General features: G+C 46.6%; 1 long non-coding RNA gene across 1 annotated transcript in view; it reads right to left on the bottom strand.

Annotated features, from left to right (window-relative positions):
* Positions 1-1,153: 1,153 nt before the first annotated feature.
* Positions 1,154-19,132, bottom strand: part of LOC125940046 (uncharacterized) — a 70,424-nt gene continuing 52,445 nt past the window's right edge. Inside the window, exon 3 of the long non-coding RNA XR_007463270.1 lies at positions 1,154-1,173. This is a non-coding gene — a long non-coding RNA (uncharacterized LOC125940046). The remainder of the gene's footprint in view (positions 1,174-19,132) is intronic.

Below are 19,132 nucleotides of genomic sequence, written 5' to 3'. Positions count from 1 at the left end.
ATAAAAGAACCTCGAGTGAGCAGACATTGCCTCCTGTGTTCGTCGTAGCTCTGACAAAGTTCAGCGACCTCGACCACGGTCCGCGGGCTTTTCGAGAGGAGCACTTGCAAAGCGTCGTCTTCGATTCCATTCATGACGTGACGGATCTTGTCAGACTCGCTCATCGATGGATCGACGCGCTTGCAAAGGTCTACAACATCTTCTATGTACTTGGTAAAGTTTTCACGGGGTTGCTGGTAAAGGCTGCACAAGCGCTCTACGGCACGGAGCTTCCGCACCGCAGGGCGACCGAACACTTGCATAATGCGCGCCTTGAAATCTGAGCAGGTGCTGAGGTCGGATTTGTGGTTGTGGTACCACACGCTAGCGACACCCGTAAGATAGAAGTTGGCGTAGCTGAGCTCCGCAGCATCGTCCCATTTATTGTGGGCACTCACCCGCTCATATAACGAGATCCAATCTTCTACGTCCTATTCGTAGGAGCCGCTGAAGACGGGAGGATCGCGTTGATGCATTGTGCCAGGACAAATCAATGTTGGCGATGCCGGAAGTGTTGTTTGGCTGGCGTCGTCAGGCATGATGGCTGGCAGTGTCCGGTCGCGTAGTTCCAGGGTTGGGGAAGTAGAACCCAGCAATGCTCCACCAAATATGTAATGCGGCTTATTGACTACTAAGAAACGCGACCGTCTCAGTCGAGCGTCAGACACCGAGAGCGCGAACCGATGATGATAGTGCGTCCATAGGGCGCGCCAGTCTTCTTCGCTACAATATATATATATATATATATATATAGACAGAGAGACGGGGGAGGAGCGAAGGGAGAGAACCTCGCCCCCCAACCCCTTCCGGAAATATACAAACTTTTCGCCTACGTGAGGTACTCTGTTTTTGTTTCCTTTTAAGAATGAGACAGTATCACAACTTAGCTTTGGGTACGCATAATGTCATGCAGGCTCGCCACAATTTTCGGGCTTAAAGGCCCTCCTGGTCCAAAATGCTGTTGCTGTTAGCGCGATTTAGAACAAATTGTTCATAGGTTCCTGCACCGTTTATGCTAGAGAAATAGAGCACGGCTAACAGAAAGATAGGACATTCCAGCATCGCGACATTTTGGGAAAGAGTACAACTCACCTCCTCCTGCACCACCTCCATGGTCTCCTCGGCAGCTGAACGCTGTGCAAGAAACAGACAATCAGCAGACTGGCCGGTGCTTCTCATCCATCGCAAGCGAAGCACACTTGTCACTTACTTTTGAAGCATGGCACCAGCTAAGTAATAATGCTTAAATGGTGGCAATGACCAAAACCGTTTTAGAGAACATTTTTGTAGCACGAAGCAGTTCAACTTGTACGTAGCAGCTACGCCCGCCTACTTGTAGCAGGTTAAAAGAAGAAACGAGAGCCCTATCATACGCTTCTAATTCAAAAATCTATAACTTAAGAATAGCTACAAAAAATTTATCCAGGATTACAATGCTCCGTTGTGCGAATTTCGAGTGCAACTGTTCAGGTGTTTTGAATTCGTGACATATTATATCGAAGAATTTGGGGCGGAATTCACAGAGCTGCTTGCCATTGGTCTTCGCTAATGCTATGTCCAATACCACGATTGGTCTATACCTGCTTCTACGAACAGTTTACGAGTAAGAGAGTTTTTTTATGAATCGGGCCCTTGATTCTGAACGACAGGGTGCTTAAAGCGGCGGCGCGGAGACTCTGCTCGGGCAGCTCGTTAGCATCAGCGGCAGACGAAGCATTTCCACCGGTTGCATCGCTCATTGTGAAGAAAGCGTGAACACGGGTACGCGTGTCTAGCACAGATCGCATTTTTTCTAGCGGCGGCGGCGACGCAGGCGATGTACCGCATGCGCAGTCGGTCCGACGCCCACGCCAGCGCTTTGCTTCCGCACTAGGCACATGCCTGGTCGCCGTCAGCACTCGGCTTTCCTGATCAGCTATTCGCCATACCCTCCTCCGCCTCGTGGTTGCGCTGCACCCCCCTCTCCGCTTTCCTCCCCGCGTCTTTCATCCCCCGCTGCGCTCCGTCACCCGTGTTCACTTTCATCTTTCGCTGCGCTCGTTCGCTGGGTCACGCCGCCGTAGGAACGGTCGCATAATAGCACGTACACACTAGCCGTAAATCCCTATATAAGAAAAGTACTGTCATCCTTTGATCAACGCCGCTTCTCTCTCCTGTATCTCCGATTGGACGATGATAGCGCGCGCTTTCACTTCTTTATATTTGGGTTTTTTTCCGCCTCAGAGCCATGCCAAAGTCACACAGCACAGCCGCAGTCGCCGGCGCCGGCGCGCGCCTGGCCTGAAAGCTTCAACTTACGTGCTAGGTGCGCCACCGTCGACTTGCTTGCGCAAGCAAAGAGTAAAGAAAAATAGTTGCAGTGGCTTAGCTCGGCTATGCCAGGATATACGTAGCGTTAGCAAAGGTTCAGCTGAAGGTCCGAGTCGCATTGGCGCTTTCGCTGAGTTTCACAGTATATTCAGTCGATCGGCAAGCCTTGACGTCATCGACGGCGTTTTGTTGTTGCTGCAGGGGTGGTCGGGCACGTCGCTCAGCCTCCTGGCGACGCCGCTTTGCTAGACGTTCGTCTCTTTGCTCTAGTGTCTCCGCAGCACGTTTAGCCTTCTTCTGTTCATTTCTCCCACGCTCAACCGCTAATTGCCAGGCAACTACTTCGGGATCCGATGAGTCAAGCTTCTCCGTTATTCTGCGCTGTTGAGCAGCATTTGCGCTCTCCTTCTCCATGGCTATACAACACTGGCAAACGCCAGTCAGAAGCGCAGCGGCTCCAGCACAGTGTGAGACGGCGACTGCACAGCGAGCCCGCGCCGGCGCCAGTGCGTCTACCACGGCTACGACGTCACTCCTCTGGATGCGCAGACCGGCGGCGGTGAGTCGCGCGCGGCGGCGGCGGAGTGCGCGAGAGGTGCCGGCTCCGGTGGCTCCGGTGCGCAAGCCGTGTGACATCACTGATCCTTGCGCATGCGCAGCACGGCTCTTGATGTGCCGCGCGAAACGGGCTTGGCTAGGCCAGTGTAGCTAACGCTACAAAATACAACGTTACGGCGTGCGCGCTAAGCGAACGCCGTGTCGTCAGCTTGTCGTCTGCTTTGAGCGGGAGACACGGGCGCCGCCGAAGAGAACGCGCCCGAGCGGCACCACCGATCCGCCGGGCTGCTGCTCCGGTGCGCAAGCCGTGTGACATCACTGATCCTTGCGCATGCGCAGCACGGCTCTTGATGTGCCGCGCGAAACGGGCTTGGCTAGGCCAGTGTAGCTAACGCTACAAAATACAACGTCACGGCGTCCGCGCTAAGCGAACGCCGTGTCGTCTGCTTTGAGCGGGAGACACGGGCGCCGCCGAAGAGAACGCGCCCGAGCGGCACCACCGATCCGCCGGGCTGCTGCTCCGGTGCGCAAGCCGTGTGACATCACTGATCCTTGCGCATGCGCAGCACGGCTCTAGATGTGCCGAGCGAAACGGGCTTGGCTAGACCAGTGTAGCTAACGCTACAAAATACAACGTTACGGCGTGCGCGCTAAGCGAACGCCGTGTCGTCTGCTTGTCGTCTGCTTTGAGCGGGAGACACGGGCGCCGCCGAAGAGAACGCGCCCGAGCGGCACCACCGATCCGCCGGGCTGCTTCTCCGGTGCGCAAGCCGTGTGACATCACTGATCCTTGCGCATGCGCAGCACGGCTCTTGATGTGCCGCGCGAAACGGGCTTGGCTAGACCAGTGTAGCTAACGCTACAAAATACAACGTTACGGCGTGCGCGCTAAGCGAACGCCGTGTCGTCTGCTTGTCGTCTGCTTTGAGCGGGAGACACGGGCGCCGCCGAAGAGAACGCGCCCGAGCGGCACCACCGATCCGCCGGGCTGCTGCTCCGGTGCGCAAGCCGTGTGACATCACTGATCCTTGCGCATGCGCAGCACGGCTCTTGATGTGCCGCGTTACAGTGAACTAGAAGAGGGCAGTGGAGCGAACGGAGCGGCTGCGCCTTCAAAACGCGCGTCAGTGCAGGTGACGCCCGTAGCGGCGGCGCTGCCGTCGCTGACTACGCTGCGCCGGCTGTGCTCAGCTTGCTTTTGGCATGCTCCTCCCGCCGTCTCCGGCACGTTTGGGTAGCGCGATGTGTAGCAGCTTGTTTTGTGCGTGTTCAGTTATTTTAGTTGTGCTGGTGTCGTGAACGGTGATTGTGTGATTCTCCTCAGCGATGGGGAAACAACGCCTGAACCATTGTTACGCTCCCGGGTGCAGCAGCGGGTATGACAGAACCAAAGGTGCTAAGCAACCCTCATTGTTCAAGGCGCCTGCTGACCCTGCACGACGAAGCCTGTGGGAGCGAAATCTGCACAGAGCGGACAAGCCACTCACCGCGGATTGCGCAGTGTGTGAACTCCACTTTCAGCCGCACTTCATCGTTCGAGACTATGTGCACCAAATTAATGGTGAAGAAGTTCGCCTACCGCGGGGAAAGCCTACGCTTACGCCCAACGCCGTACCGACGATTTTACCAAACGTTCCGGCGTATTTAAGCAAGCATGTGACTCCCGCAAGAAAGCAGAGGAAGCGGAAAGCAAGTGAAGCTGCCATTCTACCGAAAAAGGCTCGGGTATCGAGTGCCGGCGAAGATCACAGTGTGGATGAACCTGCCAGTAACGGCGAAGCTGGCGAGGCCGATACTACCGATACTGTTGGTGGGTGCGAACCTGCCGAGGCTGATGCATCCCTAAATGTCGATGCACTGAAGCACGCAACTGTGCCGAATAAGCGCTGGACGCTGCACGAGATGCAAGACAACGAAGGAGTATGTTTTACTTTGTGCGCACTGAACTCCGTCACGGGTGAGGTAAAATTAGAAAGGGCTATATTTTTCACTGCGGATAGCTCCGGCGGTTTCCGCTCGAAGACGTTCTTGCAAGGCAAGCTGGCTGCAGAGTCTTAGCTGCTTCGAGTACAGGACGCCACGACTGTATTGCAAAAGGCGAACCAAATGCTTCTCTGCTGCGGAGCAGTTGCGAGTAATGAAAGCTCTTTAACAAGCAGCCTTACAGATCACTTGCGCGGCCAGATGGTAATGAAATCGGGAATTGCTTTCAACATCAACTGCCATGGGAAAACAACAAAGGAGGGAACGCCGTGCGTCGCATGCAAGTACTTAAGGAGAGCGCTTGTTACACGGCAGTCGCGCGTCAGACGTCGGAAGATGTCAAAACGTCCCTCAAGGATTAGTTCGCAGAAGCTGCTAGCGAGCAACCGCCGAAACAAGCGGCTTCTATCGAAGATATATAAGCTTGCTGAAGATCTCAACAAGACAAAGGCGGAAAGTGCTTCAACGAGTGAGGAAGTGCTTGCTGAAAAGATTAGGACTCTTTCACCTAAGCAGCAACTAGCTGTCCGGCAGTGTTTCGAGGCATCAAAGAGAAAAAGTCCCCGTGGAATGGCGTACGACAGGGAGTGGACTCTAGAATGCATTCTGCTTAGAATCAGAAGTCCTAAGCTCTACCGATATATGCGGAAGCAGGGAATTTTGGCTGTCCCAAGTGAGGCCACAATCAGGAAGTACACAGCTCAGTATAGGTCTGGGTTTGGATTTAACGAAAAAATGTTGAGCGCTCTGAAAGGGAAAACCGCGCAACTAGATGAGCTTCATCGGCACGGGGGAATCATTATCGACGAAATGAAGTTGTCCGAACATCTTTCAGTGACGTCAGGAGCAAAGATCGAAGGATTTGTAGATCTTGGTGCATACACACCGAAAGGACAAGAATCCTTGCCATGTAATCACGGTCTAGTTGTAATGTTTGTGCCACTTGTTGGCAGTTGGACCCAAGTTCTTGGTTGGTTTGCCAGCCACGAGAATGTTAAGGGTGAGTTGTTAGCCAAAATTGTTGTTGAAGCCACAATTCTTGCGGAGAAAGCTGGTCTTCTCGTTGATTTTGTTACGTGTGATGCAGCCTCGTGGAACAGAAAAATGTGGAGGGTGCTCAATATAAGAGCATCAGTGAAAGAAGTGGTCTGCAACAGGCAACATCCAGTAGACAGCAGCCGCTCACTCTATTTTTTTCTGATTTCCCTCACCTAGTGAAGACTGTACGGAACAGACTCCTCAACACAACTTTAAACACGCCGGATGGACAAGTGTCCTTACAGTTCGTCAAAGAAGCTCTCAAGCTTGACACAAGTGCAATTGCTTTAAGGGCGATGCCAGGCATAAATAATGTTCACGTTGCACCTAACAATTTCGAGAAGATGAGAGCCAGTTATGCCTTTCAAATCTTCGGGCAAGGTCCTTTGCAGGCATTCTTCCTTTATCGGGCGCAACTAGAGAGGAAGTGTGGAAACATAGGCGCAACAGAGAAGTTCTTTACAAGAATGAAATCACTCATCAGCATAATGACTGCTAGGTACCCAGCAGAAGCTCTAAGACCGAACTCTTCTGGTGCGGAACGGATAAAAGAAATGCTTGATTTTCTGAACAAATGGGAGCACCAGACCGATAAAGGACATTTCCTGAGTGATTCCACTGCAGAAGGGCTTAGAGTAACACTGACAAGTACGCTGGAGATGCTTGAGTACTTGCGCAAAGAGCTTGGATTCATATACCTGCTGACGTCACGCCTCAGCCAGGATAGAGAACTTCTTCGGCATAGTGAGAATGTCATCAGGCTGCAACACCCACCCAACACCGCAGCAGTTCTTGCTAACAGTGTCTCTCTTTCTACAATCTCGCTCAGAGTGTTGTTGGTGGAAATGCTGATGGGTGCGTCTCTCTTCTTGACACTACAGACAAAGAGGAAACTTCCAAGGGAAAGCTCTTAAGAACAGTGGAGTCATCCATAGGTGACCATGCAGTGTCTCCAACGGTGCCTGTGTTAACTGCAATCAATGAACACGAGTACCACGTGGAAAGAAGTGATTCAAGGATCACTTACTACATTTCAGGCTATGTGGCAAGAAAGTACGTGCTGCCAAGCAAATGCTCCCGTTGTATAAGCGAGCTCTTGCTTCCAGCAGAGCAGGGGCGCCTGTTGAATGCCTCTGTGTTTGTGCAGCACAAGGATGAGGGGGGCCTCTTGTACCCTTCACTTCAGCTGTTCCGCTTCATCACACACCTCGAGAGCATCTTTACAAGTTGTTTCTCGGCTCATAAGGTTCATCGGGAAAGTGTGATGGACGTGTTACAGATGATTCATGGTACTTCGTCTCTAAAAATGATTAGTTGTGCAGAACACAGTGAAAGGCTGACACCTCGCATTATTGGGTTTTACATAACCATGAGGCTTCACTTTTTTGTTAAAGGGATAAATAAGTCAAACGCTGCCAAGCGGAAGTCAGCAAAGCATCTCAAGCTCAGCAGGCTTAATTAATTGTTTGCATTTATGTGAGATAGTCAACCATGTTTAACCTGCTTACAACTTTGTATGTGATGTGCTTTTATTGTGTATCTTGCACTCCTGTACAGCAGTTGTTTTTCATTTGTAGTGTGAATTTGAATGTTCTATCTATAATGTCATTATGTGTAACTGGAAATAAAAAATTTTCAGAGCTGTGACATTGTTTGCCATATTATTTATCATTGCAGTAATTAACGATACAGAGGCGCAGATGCCTTAAAGAAACAGCCGCAGGTAATGGCGTTATAGGGCTATGTAAACCGCCTATTTTTTTAGCAGGTCTAAGTATCTAATCATTCTTTTGCTACTATAAGGCGAAGAAAATACCTAATCTGGTCTTTATGGACTACTACAATAAGCCGTCAGCAAAAAGCTTTAATGCATAACAGTAGGCGACTGGAAATAAAGCCTAGTTATGGGTGTGGGACAGGCGTGATGAAAATTATACCCCAAACGCGTGTAAGAGAACACGAAACGAAGCCCGAGTTTCAGGCCGCCGCATCGGTGCGCGCACGAGTGAGCGCCTCGCGCTCTCGCCTTCCGTAGTTGTCGACAGCAGCGCCGCCGCTACTGACGACGCCGCGGTAGTCACGCGGAGAGCGCGGTCATTCCACTGCCCTCTTCTAGTTCACTGTAGCCGCGCGAAACGGGCTTGGCTAGGCCAGTGTAGCTAACGCTACAAAAACAAGCGCTTTAGGAGAGGAGACGGCGGAGGAAAGAGTAGATGGCGGTACATTTTAGCAAAAGTACCGCCATAGTATAGGGGTTTTAGGCAAAACGCGCGCGGCGCGCCTCCGGCGGCAAGACGCGCGCCGCGATAGCAGCCGCGAAACAGGATTTTCTTGCCGCGGGAGGGTTCGCTCCTGGACCGATTTTCTGCGGTTTGCTGCGTGCCGCGGATGAAGGAGACCAATGACCGCGGCCCTCTTTCGTGACGTGCACGCGGGAAACCGGTTACATGCGGACCCGCACGACCGCTGGTTTCGTACTCGTGTCCGGTGTTAGCCGGAAACTTGTTTCGCACTATCGTCTGCATGCGTCAGCTCCCGGACGGAGGTGCGACTGTTTTCACAACAACAACTCGCCTCGATGACGTATCATCATTTTTTTTCAGAAGGTGATCGAAAAGTACCTCTCATTCATCGTGAGCGAGAAACTTGGCGCGCGTATCATATTCGCGGCGTGCGTTGTTTTGTTTCGCTTGCGCGGAATGCAACGATGAGCGAGCCTCCCGACCGACAGAAGGTGGTCGAAAAGTATCTCCAAGGGTTACATCATGATGAAGATGGCTACTCCCATGACAACCTGAAGTCAGACGACGAGCTCACGCTTTTGGAGAGGTCCTTGGCTGCCGTCAACGAGAGGTATGCCGTGCGGACATCAAAAGCCGTCTAACAGTAAGGATGTATCGACTGCTTCTTAATGTTTCGCTTTGTGCGTAGATTTATCATTGAAAAACGCAGTAGCAATTTTAACCAGAGACTCAACTCGGCAGAACGACTTATTTTCAGTTGCGGTTAGTGCGCAACACTAGACAACTGATTTATCTTGATTGGCCGTTTTGAAGATCGGGTTATCATTGTTCTGGTTACCGGTTCGGAGTTCCCCTGGCACCGATTTATTTCGGTTTGAGTGGAGCGCCGCGAAAGCAGCCGCGAAACAGGATTTTCTTGCCGCTGGAGGGATCGCTCCTGGACCGATTTTCTGCTGTTTGCTGCGTTCCGCGGATGAAGGAGACCAATGACAACCTCGATCTGGTTATCGCGACAAGACCCGATCCTCAGAAATTTTGACAAGCGTAAAAATAACTGAACTGTTATTTTTCGGCTTCAATCATGATTAGAACCGCACATGAGAGCTAATTGCGACTTTTAAAAAATGAGAAAGTCTGCCCCTGTGCTCTTTACATAAATGCTTCAGAGCTGCGCTTGGGCGTTTGTTTTGTAAGCATCTGCGCATGTTTTTTTTTTTTGTTTCCCACAAAGTGTTGAACATTTATTTCTCCTTAAAGTACTTTTATCAGCTAGCGTACACTCCTAAAAAGACCACGATGTGAAACTATTTATTGTCGAACAATTACATCTCTTGCTATAAAAATTATTGTTTACTGAATTTTGTATATATTTGTTGTGGCTGAAAACAATTAAAATTGCAATATAACCAATTAATTGAAGAAAGCATGAAAGATTAGTCTTCACGTAACATACTAAGTTTTGCAATAGTATAAGAACAATAATTTCGTAGAGAATATTCTGCACGTAGTCACTCTACTTGTGAGTGGAAAGTTCAATCATCATGTTGCAAAGTTCAATCACATTCCGTGTTGAGGCTAAATACCATTTTTCTTTTGTAGCGTTAGCTACACTAGCCTAGCCAAGCCCGTTTCGCGCGGCACATCAAGAGTCGTGCTGCGCATGCGCAAGGATCAGTGATGTCACACGGCTTGCGCACCGGAGCCACCGGAGCCGGCACCTCTCGCGCACTCCGCCGCCGCAGCGCGCGACTCACCGCCGCCGGTCTGCGCATTCCAGAGGAGTGACGTCGTAGCCGTGGTAGACGCACTGGCGCCGGCGCGCGCTCGCTGTGCAGTCGCCGTCTGACACTGCGCTGGAGCCGCTGCGCTTCTGACTGGCGTTTGCCAGTGTGGTATAGCCATGGAGAAGGAGAGCGCAAATGCTGCTCAACAGCGCAGAAGAACGGAGAAGCTTGACTCATAAGAATAATCTTATCTTAAGAACAAGCTTAAGAATAAGCTAAGAATAATCAGCCGAACCTTTGCTAACGCTACGTATATCCTGGCATAGCCGAGCTAAGCCACTGCTTTTTTTTCAGAAGATATGTTGTTGATTGCCAAATTTTAAACAAGCGGTAAATGACAGTGGAGATGAAATAACGCAGTTGTATTTTAAATTACAGGAGTGAACATCATTTTCATTCATTTATTGGTAGTACACTCAAGGCCTGGAGGCATTACAGAGGGGTCATTAGATTACATTATGTATGTGTTACAGCTATGTCTATGATATTTTTGTGTGAAACATGCACTGCGAAATTACTACCGCTCCATTTTCCCTGACATTCAATTAGTTGTATGTGTATTTTACAAGCACACTTAGATCGAACATAGTTTTCTACACAAGGGGATGTGGTGCGTAGGGAAAGCATGCACAGATCATGCAAGGCCTTTTGCATGACTCTGCAAAGGCTGTGTAAATTCATTCCACAGCAAATGTTATTATTGGACCTTAAAAATATCTGTTGGGTTATTAGACGCTTGCAAAGGACGACGCCGCAACAATGAGTCAACCTTAAAGTGAAGCAGCTGCATCCACGATAACAGCACAGCATCAAGATGAGCCAGTAAGTTGATGCACAGCGTATACAGCCATAATGCATGTTTCCAGTTTGATCATGCCTTTTTCATGACTGTGGTAGATGTCGCCCACCATTCCTGAAGTGAAGTATGCTTTTCTTATATTCAGGCAGGTCTCTCTCAAGTCACAATGGACAGGGACATCTCTGAGGGCTTGTTTGATGTGCTAGCAGAGCGTACTGCTACATCTGCTAGCTCGTCCTTCACTGATGAACCTTCCAAAATCCAGCATCTCCTGGCATGTTTCATTGTAATAATGATCACAGGGCTTGCTTAAGACATTTCATCATCATCATCATCGGCCTATATTTATGTCCACTGCAGGACGAAGGCCTCTCCCTGCGATCTCCAATTACCCCTGTCTTGCGCTAGCGTATTCCAACTTGCGCCTGCGAATTTCATAACTTCATCATCCCACCTGGTTTTCTGCCGTCCTCGACTGCGCTTCCCTTCTCTTGGTATCTATTCTGTAGCCCTAATGGTCCACCGGTTATCCATCCTACGCATTACATGGCCTGCCCAGCTCCATTTCTTCCGCTTAATGTCAACTAGAATATCGTCTATCCCCGTTTGTTCTCTGGTCCATACCACTCTCTTCCTGTCTCTTAACATTACTCCTAAGATTTTTCGTTCCATCGCTCTTTGTGCGGTCCTTAACTTTTTCTCGATCTTCTTTGTTAACCTTCAAGTTTCTGCCCCACATGTTAGCACCGGTAGAATGCAACGACAGTGGTAAGCTCCCGGTCAAGATTTGGCAATGCCTGCCGTATCCACCTTAGGCTGGTGCTCGCAAACAAATATGCAGCTTTAGAACAAGAAGATGAAGATAACATAGAGGTAATGAACGAAACCGTAACTAGGCTGATCTCAGAAGCAGCAATTGAAGTGGGAGGTAAGGCACCAAGGCAACCAGTAGGGAAGCTCTCCCAAGAAACAAAAGACCTAATAAAGAAACGACAAAACATGAAAGTTTCGAACTCAAGAGATCAGATAGAATTTACTGAACTGTCAAAACTGATCAACAAGAAGAAATTAAGGGATATTCGAAATTATAACGTGGGAAAGATTGAGGAAGCCGTAAAACGTGGACGCCGCATGAAATCAGTAAGAAGAAAGCTTGGCATCGGACAAGGCAAGATGTATGCACTGAAAGATAAGCATGGTAATATCATCAGCAATTTCGATGACATAGTAAAAGCAGCGGAAGAATTCTATACTGACCTGTACAGTTCCCAAAACTGCCAAGCTACTTTCATTCGAAATAGTGATGAACCGGATACAGAAGCTCCTTCTATAACGAGCGATGAAGTTAGAAGGGCCTTGAAAGACATGACCAGGGGGAAAGCGGCTGGAGAAGATGGAATAACAGTAGATTTAATCAAAGATGGAGGAGATATCATGCTTGAAAAGCTTGCGGCCCTTTATAAGCAATGCCTCACAACTTCAAGTGTACCAGAGAGCTGGAAGAACGCTAACATTATACTTATCCATAAGAAGGGAGACGTTAAAGAATTGAAGAATTACAGACCCATTAGCTTGCTTTCGGTATTGTATAAAATATTCACTAATATATTTCCAATAGAATCAGGGCAACACTTGACTTCAGCCAACCAAGAGAACAGGCTGGCTTCAGGAAGGGATATTCTACGATGGATCATATCCATGTCATCAATCAGGCAATCAAGAAATCTGCGGAGTACAATCAACCTCTCTATATGGCTTTCATAGATTATGAAAAGGCATTTGAGTGAGTAGAGATACAAGCAGTCATAGAGGCATTGCGCAGTCAAGGAGTACAGGAGGCGTACGTGAATATCTTAGCAAATATCCACAAGGATTCGACAGCTACCTTGATTCTCCACAAGTAGAAAGTTACCTATCAAGAAAGGGGTCCAGGCAAGGAGACACAATCTCTCCAATGCTATTCAATGCATGCCTAGAAGAAGCATTCAAGCTCTTAGACTGGGCAGGTTTAGGAGTGAGGATCGACGGCGAATATCTCAGCAACCTTCGGTTTGCAGATGACATTGTCCTATTCAGCAACAATGGAGACGAATTACAACAAATGATTGAGGACCTTAATCGAGAAAGTGAAAGAATTGGGCTGCAGATGAATATGCAGAAGACAAAGATAATGTTCAATAGCCTGGCAAGGGAACAAGAATTCAGGATCGGCAGTCAGCATATAGAGTCTGTAAAGGAATACGTTTATCTAGGTCAATTAATCACAGGGGACCCTGATCATGTGAAAGAAATTTACAGAAGAATAAAATTAGGTTGGAGTACATTTTATCATATGTGCGCCTTATTCATGTTCTGATCTGCTTTGCAAAAATCTGGTGTTTCCCTGTAATATATATTTTAGATTTCACCTTTAAAGTAATTATTGCAGTTTCAAAAATGCATATGAGACTGTCATACAGCTTTTTGTAAGATGTTTTCGACAGATTTAAAAGATCTATTAGTAATGCTCAGAATGAAGATAAAGATAGGACTGTTCAACCTACAACCAGCTACATTACAGCCCTTTTTGACGCAGGTGACATAGATAGATAAACTTTATTAGAAAGGTAGTTTTCTCTTGCCTCTTCGGGGCAAGACAAACAAGCAAGACAGGTGACAAGCATACTGCATTCAAATTTCATTGTAAACACTGGCAAAAGCAAGTGCTAATGAATGAAAGCCATATATGCTACATCATAACCTCATTTTAGTCAATCTAGGATAAGTACAAGATAAGGAAAATAAAACAAAGTGCAGCAAAGCAGTGTTGTGCAAGATGAAAAACTGCTTTTTTTCAGTAACGTTGGAATAAGGAAAACACACTCCTTTTCTGAATTATACTTTAACCATGTCCTCTCATTACACGCGTAATTAACACCCTTGCTAGCCTTCAACATTTACTACAGTAATAAAACTTATAATGTGCCAACTGTGCTAGTAAGCTTTATCAACATCATTTTTTGGGACAGTAGATAAAAAATACAGTACATAGCCACAGCCGCTGACATCTCCCTAACAATGTCTTGCCTGCTGGTCATTATTGTGCTTAAATTTTAAATGAAGCCAATGGCGTTGCTATTAGTCATGAGTATTAGATTCAACTGTGCATCTGGTATTTGATTTGCACGATCAGCACTTTCAAGCTATGTTGCAATAAACAGTCCATTATTATTGCACGTGCATTTTTATTCCCCTAGAGCATACCGATATGTACGAGCTGTTGTCAGCTTATGCCTCCCTCATCCAAAGACAATGTGTAAATAGTATCAATCCATTGATGAGGCTGCTGGCTTTTCAACAGAGGCAATGACTGCATTGACTATGAAGGTAAAGCATGGCCACTCTACATTATGCAATGTAGTTGTGGATGAGATCACCATTCCGAAATATGTGGAGTGGGATCGACAAAGGTTCCATGGATATGTTGATATGGGCATTGATGTCAATGATGACAGCTTTCCAGTTGACAAAGATGCATTTGTTTTACTGCTTGTTGCAATCAATGGCAGGTGGAAGCTGCCGATTGGCTACTTTCTAGTGCATGGCCTTGGTAGTGAGCAGAGGCGCAATTTGGTGCTGCAAGCTGCTAGCTTCGCTCACGAAAAAGGTGTACACATTGTGAGTTTGACCTACGATGGCTAAGGCATTGCTGCGCAGCCTTGACTGAAAGATGGACCTAATGGAGCTGGATTCTTCTTTCCGCATCCAGTGATAAAAAAAGCTTCTCTTTGCCATGTTGGATCCCTGTCATATGTTGAAGGTACTGCGGCACGCCCTGTTTGATAAAAAGTCTATTGTGATATGAACAAACAGTTCATATTGTGGAAACACATAGATAAGCTGCATGAAAGCCAGTACACAGAGGGCCTTCATTTGGCCTACAAACTTAGACAGGCACAAATTAATTGAAAAAAACGAGCCCACGAAAGTCTCATTGTTGGCTCAAACGTTAAGTCAATCGGTAGCAGATGCTCTTAGTGACTGCAGAGCTCGAAATATTCTAAAATTTTCAAATTCCTTGCCAACAGAAGAGTTTATCAGACATGTCAACAACGCATTAGACACTTTAAATTCAAGACATACAAGGCAAGAAAAATAGAGAAGGCCGCTGTGTCCTGAAAATGTGGCTCCTGTCACTGTGTATGTCAAAGAAGTGAAAGCCTACTTTTGCTCACTTAGGCAGTAGCAGCTGGTAAACTAATCACAGGGACCAACCAAAACACGGGCTTTATTGGCTTTGTGGTATGCTTAGACAACCGTCTATACAACCACTTGGTTACAGAAAATGGCCTATTGGCATATTTTCTGACTTCAAAGCTCAGTCAGAACCACCATGAGTTATTTTTGTGCTGCAATAAGATCATTTGGGGGCTGCAATGACAACCCAACAGCACAGCAGTTTGCAGCAGCATTGAAGCATCTGATAGTTCGCAATGAGGTCAAGGACATTGATGACAGAAATTGCTTTCTATTGAAACACATCGAAATTCTCTTTGTATGCTCCTCTGAAAATCCATCCTCCATCGATGTAATTAACCTCACTGCCCCTCGGAGAAGCCCTGCAGCCAGTGAACTACTCACGGAAGCAATTTTACAAGATCATGGTTACTCTGCTGAACCAGGCAGGGTGCCTGAGCTACACAAGTTTCTTCGTAGGTGAATTATGTTCATGATGGCCCACACAATTAATTCCTTTATCCATCAACTTCGGCTCTCACACCAGGTTCTATGTTAAGGCCTTTGTTTTTTGAGTGACGTTGTAAAGATCATATGTTGTTCAAGAGCATTATGCAGATGTCAAACGTTTAAAGAGGGAAAATGTGATACCTTATTGTAAATTGTGCAAGTACATATTTGTTGTCTTGCTGAATGTTGTAGCTTGAATCACCTGCATGCGAATTCTGCTTAAACAATATTTCTGTTCAGCACCAAGCTAAACAGCATGGACAATGACGGTAGGTTAGCTGGTTTACCTTCCACTAGAGCAAACTGTTTGATGACATGGATATGCTGTGAATGCTCTCAATCCATTATGCATGAGCTAAGTATACTCTTGAGCATGAGAATGTGTTTTTGAAAGTTTCATCCTGTATGTATTTTACCTGACCTTTGTGGAAATTGGCCTCTACTATTTCCAAAATAATTTATTGTGCTCACTTTGTTCACTTGCTTTACAATAGCCTTTTATGATGCCAGATTCACTGTAACCACGAACATTTGGTGTATACCACTCATTGACTGTTTTAAATACCGTGAAATATGCATTTATTTGAGGTTCACAGTGTAATAGAGCCGTCACGTCTTAATTTTGCTGTGTGTTGGCTCAGTGTGGAGAGTGGTGATATTTTTCTAGGTATGTGATACAACATAAGCTTTTTTGTACATTTTACTTGCAGCAAAATGCATTCAATTTAAAGTTGACATGCTTAGTTTGTGGGTCTGACCTCAAATCAATTCTTTCAACTTTGACTTTGCAAACTACCACTCTATTTTTCAATTTCTGCATATGTATTGCTTATTTTTCTGACAAGCACAATCACCGAAGCCTCTCGCTATTTGTGAGTGCAGTGCAGATATAGATATTATACAATTATAGCCCTGTAGTGACGGCGTTGCATACAAGGCATTGTAAGCAAAACTGCAGCTACATTCAAGGATAGCTAATCCCATTGACCAGTTTTAATTATTAGAGGTATCAATAGTATGTGTGATATAGTTTACTTTGTATAACATTATTTTACAAATTTCATGTGTCATACAATTATGCTAATACTGATACCAAAGAGCAGTGGCACAATAGGTTTTCCTACTTGCTGTTTATAATTTTCTTTTGTGCATTATCTTTGCAATGTACATTTAAATTATAAATGTGGCTTCCTTCTGTATTTGTGTGATATCTTCTGGCTTCTATAGGTGCAATAAACATTGGATAAAGAATGAAACAATTACTGTTCTCATAAAAATGTTCTTTCCATAGTACAAGTACACCAGCAACACAATGAATCCACAAGTGCAGATGAATGCTGCCATTTTTCCCTTGCCGCTATGTACTCAGTTTTCATGCTGTTTCACACTAGCAGATGAAACAAGGGTCCCCCTGGCATTGTTTGACTCTAGGACATAATTTTGCAGTGGAGCTATACTCGTATTTGAAAACCACTGAATAAACTGTAGATAATGCACAGATTCCGTCCATTTGCTTTATCACATAACGTAAATGGATCCCCGAGGCGCGTCTCAACAGCGTCGTCGCACCACACAATCTTAGAAAATAGTGCACATAAATCTGAATAAACGGCGACGACTTCGGCGTTTAGAATGCAGGCTAACGCCATTTATGTCTCTCAAAATAAAAGACGCACACCAGAGCCTTTTATTAAGCAAAACTGCGACAAAAAAGTGTCCCTCAATACATCTTGTTTCATCCAAGTTCGAAGAGAGCAGGACAAAAAATAGCAAGATAATACGCACCACAGCTTAAGGTGCACAACGGCTGATTTCACAAAACTTAATAAGGAGTACGTGGGAAAAAATAGACCACACCCGGGCGTTGTGGACGGGTTTCGTGCCGCGACCGCTGGCAACTCCACCAACCGCGGTGGTAACCGCAAGTGACGGTTTGAAAATTTTGTCTTCATGAGTCAGGCGCCCCAGTTCTTTCTCCACGTTTCAAGGCATCGTATTTCAAGCGAAGAACGACGCGCGCAGTAGCAGAAAACCACCACCCGCATACGGGCCTCCAAGCCTGTGACGGCGGGCGCCACTAAAAGTTACCACGTACCAAACAATCACGAATGCTCTGGCAACCTTGTAGGCCCCCCGCGAGAGGGAGGGGCGACTTCAGAAGAGGTTGGCTTGCCGAGGCTAGCGGAATCACGTGACGCTCCCTCCTAATGAGAAAAATTATGCGAGGGCGCTGCGAGCGAACTGGATTGGGACGGAGACGCGCTCCGCGGCATATTCAACGTACTTTCGCTGCGGACGCCGAGGCCGATTCGGCATAGTACACTCTTAAAATAGTGCTTTATTTCAACTGCAAAATTATGTTTACACGATTTTGCCAAACATATATATTTGAGGCATGGATTATACAACACTACGTCTTCGATTTTGCTGTCGTTGTCAAGCGCGTCGTCTGCTAGCAAGCGTGCGTACGCTACGCGGACACTGGCGGACGCCCAGTTTTTCTCGCAGAACGTCTGTACAGTACATTTTTGTAATGTTTTAGTTGCTTTGGTGCGCCCATGAATTTTGACCGCCGGTACCAAATGTACTTTAGCCAAGTGAACTGCTGTTTTTACCGCTGTCTACTAAAAGTAACTGGTATGTGTACAACATGAAGAACATTTTATTGTTGATATCGTGTCATTTTATGCGCGCTTCTTGTTGGTGGATATTTATCAGGGACAATGATCGAAGAAAACAGTATTAGAGTGAAATAAACCAGGTTTATTAGCTGCGTGGCGCGAAAAATGGCGAATGTATTTCTAGTCAAATAAATCAAAGGATGCCTAGACTTGTAAATTCACGACATATGTGTAAGGGAAAAAATAACAAATATGCTAAATGCACTAATTGAAAAAGTGAGAACTTCCGGCCGGAATAAGCGCACGTGCTTGCAGTAACCCACATACTTATTAGTGAATACTGCACTTAAAGAAATAATATTCATAGCACGCAAAAACATCCTATATATATATATATATATATATATATATATATATATATAGAACTGCGCCTCTGCGCAACAGCCACGACTCCCCAGCAGCACAATCATTCGGAATAACAGTCCTCACTTGCATCGGTCACTCACCTTTGAGACTTCAATGGTGCTGTTATGCGTTACAGTCGAACGGAAACGACTTGCATATATATATATATATATATATATATATATATATATATATATATATATATACGCAAGTGTTTTTGATTTACTGTATGACGCCGAATAGTCGTTTCCGTTCGACTGTAACGCACGTCCCACGCGACAGGGTCGCGAGGGACGTGCGGCTGGGGGGGGGCGGCGCATGCTTTGCAATGAGGCGCCCGACGTGCAAAAATACTGTGGCGGCGCTACGATCGAGGTGGATTTGGCCGCATCAAGGTCGCGTCGTTTGAAACTGCTGGCGATACTGCTCTGCAAGGTCATTCGTCCTACTTCGCGCGCTGGTATTTGCGTTCAGACCGCTAAAATGGTGTCCATAATTGCATATGACATGTATTTATACAATAAGAATTAATTTATTGATTTATTGTATTTTTTAATTCCGCTCGGTGATTGTGGCATTGCGGCATTTATTGCGGCCGCAGTATCGGCTTTCATGTTATGCTATGAT

This window comes from Dermacentor silvarum, chromosome 9 (assembly GCF_013339745.2).
Source record: "Dermacentor silvarum isolate Dsil-2018 chromosome 9, BIME_Dsil_1.4, whole genome shotgun sequence".
Lineage (NCBI taxonomy): Eukaryota > Metazoa > Arthropoda > Arachnida > Ixodida > Ixodidae > Dermacentor > Dermacentor silvarum.
This window is presented reverse-complemented; position numbering and strand designations above follow the sequence as displayed.